Source organism: Lagenorhynchus albirostris, chromosome 6 (assembly GCF_949774975.1).
Source record: "Lagenorhynchus albirostris chromosome 6, mLagAlb1.1, whole genome shotgun sequence".
Classification (NCBI taxonomy): Eukaryota; Metazoa; Chordata; class Mammalia; order Artiodactyla; family Delphinidae; genus Lagenorhynchus; species Lagenorhynchus albirostris.
The window spans coordinates 35,189,979-35,199,581 of record NC_083100.1 but is presented as its reverse complement, the minus strand read 5'-3'; the positions used below and the strand labels follow the sequence as shown (position 1 = coordinate 35,199,581).

The 9,603-nt window shown below is 45.7% G+C and overlaps 1 protein-coding gene and 1 long non-coding RNA gene across 6 annotated transcripts in view; one reads left to right on the top strand and one right to left on the bottom strand.

Annotated features, from left to right (window-relative positions):
• Positions 1–312: 312 nt before the first annotated feature.
• LOC132522187 (uncharacterized) lies at positions 313–9,195 on the bottom strand. Of its 2 annotated transcripts, none has more exons than XR_009541107.1 (3): positions 9,134–9,195; positions 4,229–4,338; positions 313–2,394 (listed from the first exon to the last, which is right to left on the bottom strand). It is a non-coding gene; the product is annotated as an uncharacterized LOC132522187 (long non-coding RNA). The 2 variants fall into 2 exon arrangements; XR_009541106.1 differs by lacking the exon at positions 9,134–9,195 and adding an exon at positions 6,555–6,718.
• Positions 7,897–9,603, top strand: part of SPATS2L (spermatogenesis associated serine rich 2 like) — a 167,580-nt gene continuing 165,873 nt past the window's right edge. For 2 of the 4 annotated variants that reach the window (XM_060152370.1, XM_060152372.1), the window contains exon 1: positions 8,176–8,292. The gene's annotated coding sequence lies outside the window, so the exon portion shown is untranslated. Of the gene's footprint in view, positions 7,966–8,175; positions 8,293–9,603 lie in introns of those variants that run through there. The other 2 variants (XM_060152371.1, XM_060152375.1) reach the window with 2 other exon arrangements.

The window sequence follows — 9,603 nt, the reverse complement described above, 5'->3', positions numbered from 1 at the left end:
TAGAATAATCTCCACAGAAGTATTTCCATTTTCTCTAACTGTAATTTTTAACTTAGACTTTAAATCTGAAGTTCATTATTTTATTTTATTTTATTTTAAATTTATTTTATTGAAGAATAGTTGATTTACAATGTTATGTTTATTTTCTCCTGTTGCGGAGCACAGGCTCCGGACGCGCAGGCTCAGCGGCCGTGGCTCACGGGCACAGCTGCTCCACAGCATGTGGGATCTTCCCGGACCGGGGCACGAACCCGTGCCCCCTGCATCGGCAGGCGGACTCTCAACCACTGCGCCACCAGGGAAGCCCTGAAGTTCATTATTAATGTAAGTAGGGCACAGTATCCTTTGGCTGAACTTGCTTCACTCATGAAGTAGCTGCATGTAAGGACTCCTCCATTTTGGACTTCCTTATTCCACCATCCCATCTAGAAGCTTCTATCCACAATGTGCCACAATATACTTAATAAGGATTTTTAAATGTTTCAAGTTTTCATGTCACTTTGTTTCACAGGGCTGAGTCTAGATTCACTTATATTTAGTTGTGCAATCAGGAAGACGAATGGCAGTGTGGACCGGCACTCTTTACAAGATAGATGTTGTTATCCATTCAATCACCTTGTCTGGGTCAGGCACGGTGCTAGACACAGGAACAAAAGACACAGTCCCTGCTCACAGCTAGTGCTGAAGTCTCATCAGGGAGATAAATGCCCAATTACCTAATTATTACATTAGAGAAATGCACAGGAATCAACAGGAACCCAGGGAAAAGGGCAGGAAGACAGCATGGAATGCAGAGGTGTGGGGTCTGATAAAAAAATCCTGGGTAACTAGTCAGAGAGCCAGGCTCTGACCCCACTTTTACTATTAACTTCATTATTATGCCATCAGTTGTTGTTGAATTGTCCTTGCTGCCCTGCCCTGAAAAAATAAAAAAAAGAAAGAAAAAAGATATGTTGGGGTCCTAAGCCCCAGTAGCTCAGAATGTGATCTCATTTGGAGATAGGGTTTTTAATATGAGGTCAGTAGGGTAAGCCCTAATCCAATATGGTTGGTGTCCTTATAAAAAGGGGAAATTTGGACATAAAGACAGATGCATATGGAGGGAAGCCAATGTGAAGAGACACAGGGAGAAGTCAGCCATCTATAAGCCAAGGAGAAAGGCCTGGAACAGATCCTTCCCTCACAGCCCTCAGAGGAATCAACGCGGCTGACACCATGATTTTGGACTCTTAGCCTCTGGAGTGTGAGACAATAAATTCCTGTTGTAAGCCACCCACCTCGTCTGTGGTACTTTGTTATGGCAGTCCTAGCAAACTAATGCACCATTTCCTTGTTACCAGCATACCCCCATGTCTCAGGTTCCACGCCAGGCAAGGCCAGTCCCACATGTGTGAAGATCTGGGCAAAAGTGCTCAGAGTACAACCAACAAGAAAAATGCCTGAATGTGCCTTTGGCTCATTCCTATGCTGTGACCCAGAGGAATCGCGAGATGTCTTTAAATAGTGGGTTTGGGTTTACAACAAGTTTCCTTTGTCCTCTCTGGTGTGGTATCCAAAAGCGGCACCGGTGGGCTTTTGTTTATAAGGTAAGTAATATACAATAATGTGGGGAATTTTAGTGTACAAGCTATATCCAAGAGATAAAATAAAACTTTCTTTTAAGTGACACATCAACAAGGCATTACTTCAAATAAATGGTTAATAAACGTACAAGATGTTCCATCTCACTACTAATCAGACTTGTGACAAAACTACTCTTGGTCAACAGAAAATGCTAACACACATCAGAGAACGAATGAATGAAGGCATCCTGAATTAGTGACACTGTGTACACCTATAACACACACTGGGGCCCTTTGTCTTCCTGCTGGTACAACTAAGGTTGAATGAACCTCAAATTATCTTCCTAGAATACACGGTGACATGTAACCTTTAAAACCAAAAAAAAAAAAAAAAAACAGAACCCCTTCTATTAGGTATATATTCATTTCAGCTCCTGAGAAGAGAAGGTTTTAAAAACAAATCTGAAGAAGTGAAAAGATAACCTAATATTTAGCACCTGTAGAGACTAAGAAAGTTCAGCCAAGGGACATCATTTGGTTTTTGTGTTTCCAACATGTTTTGCCCTCAGGCCGGCAAGGTTATCCTTTCTCTTCTCACCCCAAGTTTTCCTCTTTCCTGGAAAATTTCCAAGCAGAACCCCTGGTTCCAGATCATAACCACTCAATCTGCTGCCATTGGAACGCCACGGGAGTGACTCATGCCTTTGGATTTGCCTCAGCAGGTCTTCAACAAGTCTTTGTTCCTCTGCCCATCCATCTCTCAACCTCTCGGCGTTGGCCAGGGTCCACAATGGGCTTTTCTTTCAGTCTCTCTTGACTTCTGTCCTTGTACCTTTTAAAGAAATTGTAATTATAAAAATTATATACAAAGGGAAAAAGAGAAGTGTACAAAGTTAAAAATGGAAAAGCCCTACCCCAGCGGCTACCAATGTCAACAGTGTGCCTATCCTTTAAGATACGTAGATTTCCACCCTCCTTGTCCTCTTTTTAGAGCACGTACTGTACATATTGTTCTGACTTGCTCTCATCACGCAAAAATATATCATGAACACTATTCCATGTCAACACATGCATAGCTCCCTGGTTTTCAACAGTTATTTACTATTCCACAGTGTACATACACTCCATTTTTTTAACAGCTCCTCTATTCATAAATGTTGAGGTGGAGTCTAACTTTTTTTCCTCCTGCAAATAATACTATAATATTTGTATTATAGTATTTACATGTATATAGACATACATGTAAATATATTTCTGCACACTTAGTATTTCTGTAGGAGAGACTACTTGTAGTGGAAATGCATGGTCAAAATATATATGCATTTTTAATATTTACAGATACTACAAATTGCTTTCCAGAAATGTTTATCAATTCATACTATAGTCAGTTGAGTATGAAAGTTGTTATGTTTTTATACACACTCACAAACACCTTATATTAAAACACTTCTTTGCCAATCTCATAAGTAAAAAATGCTGTCTTGTTCTTATTTACACTCTGATCATTGATGAGGTTGAATATGTTTCTATATGCTTATTGGCACATATTCCTTCTTTTGAAAAATTACCTCTTCATATCCTGTGTTCGTTTTCTTATTTTGCTGGTTCTCTTTTTTGTATTGATTTCTAGAAGCTATTTGTTATTTTGCATATTAACTCTTTCCTATTGTGTATATATGTTGCATATAGTTTCTCCCATTAGTTAATATTGTTTATGGTACCTGTCACTGTATAGAAATGTTTGGGTAGTTTATTTGTTTTGTAGTCAAATCTGTTTAATCTTTTCTGTTATAGTTTCTGGGGGTTTTATCATGATATTTCTAACTAGTTTTATTAAGATAACCAGTACTGTAAAAGAGTTTCCTACATTTTCTTTTAGTATTTTATAGTTCTCTTTGTTTAGATTATTAATCCATCTGGAATTTTTTCTGGAATCTGGAATAAGATAGCATATTAGTTATGCTTAACTCATCAGAAGGCTGCTTTTTTCACTCAGATAACATTTCAATGTGTGTGTTCAGCAAGTAAATACCATAGAGTGACTCAGAGATTCGGGCTCCCTCCATCCTGTGTTTCTACCCTCCTCTAGGTAAGGAGTCAGCAAATTACCACCCCCAGGACACGTAGACCCACTGCCTGTTTTTGTAAATAAAGCGTTATTGGAACACAACCATGTCCATTTGTTTACAAAGTGCTTATGACTACTTTAAAACAGCAGATAGTTACGACAGAGACCTCATGATCCACAAAACCTAAAATATTCACCATATGGCCCTTTATAGAAAAAGTTTGCTGACTCCTACTCTGGAGTCTCAGAACCCTTCGTTTCCATATGGCAGATGGAGACTGAGAGATCATGCAGGAGGTTTTCCACGGTTGGGGCTGGAGGTGGAGCACAAAACTTTCATCTACATTACACTGGGCGCAGTTCAGTCACATGGCCTCACCTCACTACACAGGAGGTTGAGAAATGTGAATTAGTTGTGCACCAGGGAGAAAAGAGAAACAGAGTTGTGGAATTATTAGCCATTCTCTGCCACAGTATGCCCTGCAATTATTTGTTTCTTTTTCCCTCCCTACTTGTAATCAGAATAGGCTAGATTATACTGCAGAAACAAACAACCCCTAAATCTCAGTGGTTTAAAACAACAAGGTTTATTTCTCACTCATACTCCTGTCCGGGAAGGGAAGGTCAGCAGGGGTGGCATTGCTCATTACCATCATGCACTGCAGTCCAGTGGAGCAGCTACCTCCAGGCACCTTGCTGATTGTAGTGCTACAGGGAAAACAGAACGTGGTGACACACACACTAGCTGTTAACTTCTGCCCAGAGCTGATTTCATTGGCTGCAGCAAGTTGCAGAGCTACCCTGTACTTCAGTATGCTGGGGACACACAATCCTACCATATGCTTTGAAGAAAGCAGAGCTGGAATATTTGTAAACAGCTCTAATGAACACCACACTCACACACACAGAACACATTCAACTCCTCCCAAAGGGAGATCCCTCAGATTGTACCCAGTCCCTGCACCTAGTCAAAGTCAAGGATCTCTAGATGAAAGGCCTTCCAGTAGGTCTGGATAGCGGCCTGGAGCCCAGCGGTCAGTGGTCTGGAGCCTAGCAACTAAAAATCACTCTCTGTCTCCATACTTATTCGGATGCCAAAATTCTGATAAAGACAATTGACCATGGCCTAAAACTGGCTTCTGGGATCTGAGCTGCTTCCATGAATGTGAACCCTGCTCTGAAAGGCCATGGCTAGAGAATCAGGACAATCTAGGAGATGGAAAATAGGAAATATGGCATTTTGCTGAAATCTTTCAAGGAAAAGGTCAGCCTCATTGCAGGACATACATTTTTCCCCCACGCTTACAATTAAGCACATCAGATAAGGGGTGTAAGTGACAATATGGAGGAAAGCCGCAGACACAGATTAAAAATACCTATATGGAAATATTATAATATACAAACTAACATACTCTGTTCATCTCTCAGAAAATGTCTACTCTTTTTTTTTTTTTTTTTTTTTTTTTTGCGGTACGCGGGCCTCTCACTGTTGTGGCCTCTCCTGTTGCGGAGCACAGGCTCCGGACGCGCAGGCTCAGTGGCCGTGGCTCACGGGCCCAACCGCTCCGCGACATGTGGGATCCTCCGGGACCGGGGCACAAACCCGTGTCCCCTGCATCGGCAGGCAGACTCCCAACCACTGTGCCACCAGGGAAGCCCAGAAAATGTCTACTCTTAACGATTCTTGTTTGTTTGCTGAAGAAAAGACTTTCACTTTTCCATTTAGCTTAGAAAATAGTAAAATGAGATTCACAGATTATAATCATAGAGAATCATTTTGAAAAAGAGTCATGTTAGCATTATACAGATAACCTTCTGATCAAAATTTCAAATAACGTAATTTTTCAAATAAATTCTCAATATCTGGTGTCAGCACCAATACATATCTTTTTCACATTTTATTTCTTTGGATTTTTATATCTCCACGTAATTATAGGAATGTAATTCATATATTTTAAAAATCACTTATGCTTGACTCATCAAAATACTGCTTTGTTAGTTATTTGATGTCCAAGAAATTTTCAAATGCTTATTGAATAAACCCTCTCTCTGAGAAAGTTTTCACTTTTTTTTTCCTGAGAGTAGATTAATTTGAACAGCAAAAGGTTTAAGTTTTATTTGAAACTCGCTGTGTATAAACTTTTAAAAGTCTGATTTCTTTTGCTAGGTCCCTTAATAACCCTTGAAAGTTGTAATTATTTTCTTTAGTTACTTTATAATTGTCTTTTCATGGACTAGGCGTCCACTCCATTCCCAGTAGAAAATTAGTTTTAGTCTAGTTTGTGGTACAGTGGCTACTACTATACACCCATTCTCCATTTATTTATTTTTCATCAAATTCAATGCTTTAATATTTTCACTCTCCATATACACACCAGTTATTCTTGTGGTTACTACCTACTTACTGGGAAATAGCCCTTAAAGGTAAAAGGCCATATATGGGCTTCTGAAAACCCTTTCTTCCCTCTGGTCATATTCAGGTCTTGAAGGCTTTCTTCTTTCAGACTTTACTAAACAAATTAGATTTGGAGTCCTAGGAAGTAATGAAGTAGTAGAAGAAAGGAATGAAGACTGAGTTCAATGTTCTTTCCAAAGCCCTTCCTAGGAAAACAATAATTTATTACTCATTGTGGAATTCTAATTATGAAGAGAAACTCCCCAAAACTTAAGTGAATTATTTTGCCAGAGGATCTAAAAAGTGCATCAAATTCCAAGTCAAATTGTTACAAGTTACCTTTCCGTCTTAATTCAATAAGCAATATGATGTTTATCCTTTATATTTACATGTAATATGGCTTCTAGAAGCAGGTTTTCCTTTCTGTAGCATAGGGGGGTCAGATTGTGTAGGTTCAAACCCTCCCTCTAACATTTCTCCTCTCCATGCCTCAGTTTCTTTATAAAAAAAGTTCAACAATACTACCTACCTGATTGAACTGTTTGAAGGATTAAACAAGTTAATACTGGACTTCCCTGGTGGCGCAGTGGTTGGGAGTCCGCCTGCCGATGCAGGGAACACGGGTTCATGCCCCGGTCCGGGAAGATCCCACATGCCGCGGAGCGGCTGGGCCCGTGAGCCATGGCCGCTGAGCCTGCGCGTTCGGAGCCTGTGCTCCGCAACGGGAGAGGCCACAGCGGTGAGAGGCCCGTGTACCACAAAAAAAAAAAAAAAAAAACAAGTTAATACTTATAAAGCACTTACAAATATTTTTAAATAAATTATATGATCCATACACCCATCCAGTGCAACAAGAACCGCCACCACAAGTCACAAAAGAAAATAGGTTCCTTGGCTTTCGGCTCCTTTATCCCTTATTAGGGCTGTGCTTTGTCCACAGGGGCACACTATGTTAGAACATTTGAACTTTACCAGAAAGGTGTTTGTATCTAATTTCAAATTATGAATTCCTAAACATCGGATCATATACCATTCTGCTGTACACTCAGGGGCCCCTTAGAGTTTGGAGCGCGAGAGGCGTTAAGTAACTCCGGCCTGCGTATTTGCAAGGGGCTTTGACATCCAAGGAGCCGCTGAGAATCGGTTATTGGTATTGAGAAAAAGGGAGGTTAAGTCACCCTGAAAAAACAAAACAAAACAAAACTGGAGAGATGCCTGCATTTCACTCTACTGCCTCTGGAAGAGGTGTGTTATCTAAAGTGCTTCCATCATGAATAATGATTGAGAAACTGCCTTTACTCTCCCGACTACTGTACTCCCAGGCAGAAATCCATGGGCTGGTGCCCACGGTGTCTATCTGGAACTTCGTTATCACGCACGTTTAGAGCAACCAGTCCTCCAGCCTGAAAGGCAGCGAAAGGGAGGAGCCGGGATACTCCCGGTTAGCCGCGTTTCTAAGGTCAAACCCAACCAAACCCAGTACCGCGTTTGGTTCTTCAGGTCATTTCGGAATCGGCTACCTTTGTTTACATTTTGAGCTTGGCTCAGCACCAGAAAGCATCAGTGCTTTCTAAAAATAAAAGCATCTTGCATTTGTAGACGGTGCTGGGGGGAGCAAAGTTCATTCTCCTGGGTACCGGAGGATGTCTCTCCTGCAACACGTGCGGGGTGTGGCAAAACCTTTGAATAACAGTGGCAGTTTAAGTGAGGCGGGGGTTTGGGGAAAGGCGAGGAGGTTGGTGTGGGGCAGGCAAAGCGCGGAAGCTGTACGGGGATTCTTCTAGAAAGTGGGGTGGGAAAGGAGCTAGGGAGGGCGTGTGGAGGGAAGGGATCTGTGTCAGAACGTGCGTGTGAGCGGATACAAAACCCGAGAGAGGCGTGAGCAGCGCTGTGTGTGCGAGCGGGAGCGAGGGGCGCCGGCTCGGGGTGTGTGCGCCTGGGTGAGTGACACCGAGGGGCGGGCTGGCCGGCGGGCCGGCGGGCGGGGGCAGCCTACGAGGGGCGGGAGTGTCCCTGCGTGGAGCGGGCCGACCTGGAGTTGTGTCAGTGAAGGAATCTAGCCCGGGGGCCGAACCGGCTGCGCCCTCCGCCGCGAGCGCCGGCTGCGCGGGGCGAGCTCCGGACGGCGCGCGGCCCAGGCAGCGGCTCCTGCTCCGCCCGCCCTCCGCGCCGCAGGGGCCGCCACCGCCGCCGCGCCTCCACCGGCGACCGCGCCCCCGATCCCTGTTCCCCGGCCCGGGACGGAGCGGACGGCGCTTGGCACAGAGGTAAGCCCGGGATCCCCGGCCGCCGCCGCCGCCCGGGACCCCCTCCCCGCCAGCCCGCCGGGCCCGGGCCGGGACGCGGGGCTCGGGCGGACGCGGCAGGGCCTGCGCGGCCGGGACGGTGACTGAGCCTGGGCCGCGCCATCCGCAGCCTGGGCCGCCCAGCCCCAGCCGCCTCCCGGGGCGCTGGGTGTGGCCCCCCGCTCGGCGCCGAAGCGGGCTGGCCGAGCGGACCGGACGCGGAGGTCGTCGTCCTTCCTTTCTCGGGCCGGCACGGGCGAGCTAGCCGGCTGGCGGGAGGAGGCGCCGGGTGCGGCGCAATTCGCGCGCCCGGGGCGAGCGTGTGGCCGCCGCGCTCCGACGTGGACCGCCCGCCCCGGATCTGAATCGGCCGCGGTCCCTCGCCTGCCCTCCCCCGCGCGAGAGTCCCCTTCCACCCGCCCGGCGGACGGAGACCCACCCCTTCCCGCTCCGAGCCGCCTCCGCCGGCAGCGTCTCGCCCTTGATCGCCGCCCGGCCCGGGGGCCGCGGGTCCGGGGAAACCCGCGCCCCTTGGGCGCCAGGCGGGAGTAGGATGCGGCGACCCCCGGTGCCGGCAAAGTCGCCGCAGTTGCCCGCGGCGTGACAGGAGTAGATGCCGAGCGACCCGGCCGCGGGACGAAGCGGTCGCGCTGCCGCGTCTGAGCGGGCGGACCCGGAGTCGGCCGACAGCGGCCCAAGCCCAAGACAGCGGTGGCTCCGGAGATGCGAGAGGGTCTTCCCGCTCTCTCTACATGCTCGACTTTTCCGAGTCTTGGAAGATCGGCCCCGCTCTCTCCCACTCTGTTCGGCGGTTAATACTTACTGCAGACGTAGGAGGTGAAGGGCTGAGACTTTACCTGGACGGGGATGCGACTGAAACCTCCCATCTTCTCAACTGGAGGTTTCCACTTTTTGGGGGTTTGGTGTGTGTGTTTGTGAACTTCCTGAGCCTTCAATTCCCAGCAGTCCAGGTTTTAGCAGATGCCAAGGTTTTGGAGACCTGACATGTAAAGATTCTTTCTGTGCAGCATTTTCCTTTGAGTGTATTACAGAATCTGTAGGTTGAGAGCTAGTGAAAAACCTTGAACTTCAAACACAGTCTCTTTCTTTACATAAAATATTATGTGTAATATTTTTCACTTATTTACATTTAAAGAAATATTATATTGAAAACTTTTACCAATCGTCTTGCAAGTAAGAAAAAAAAACGACTCTGAAATTTTAGAACCTATGCAGAGGAAGAAGCTTTATGCCAGTATTTAAAAGAGTAAGGTCGTGTAACCTTTATGACCG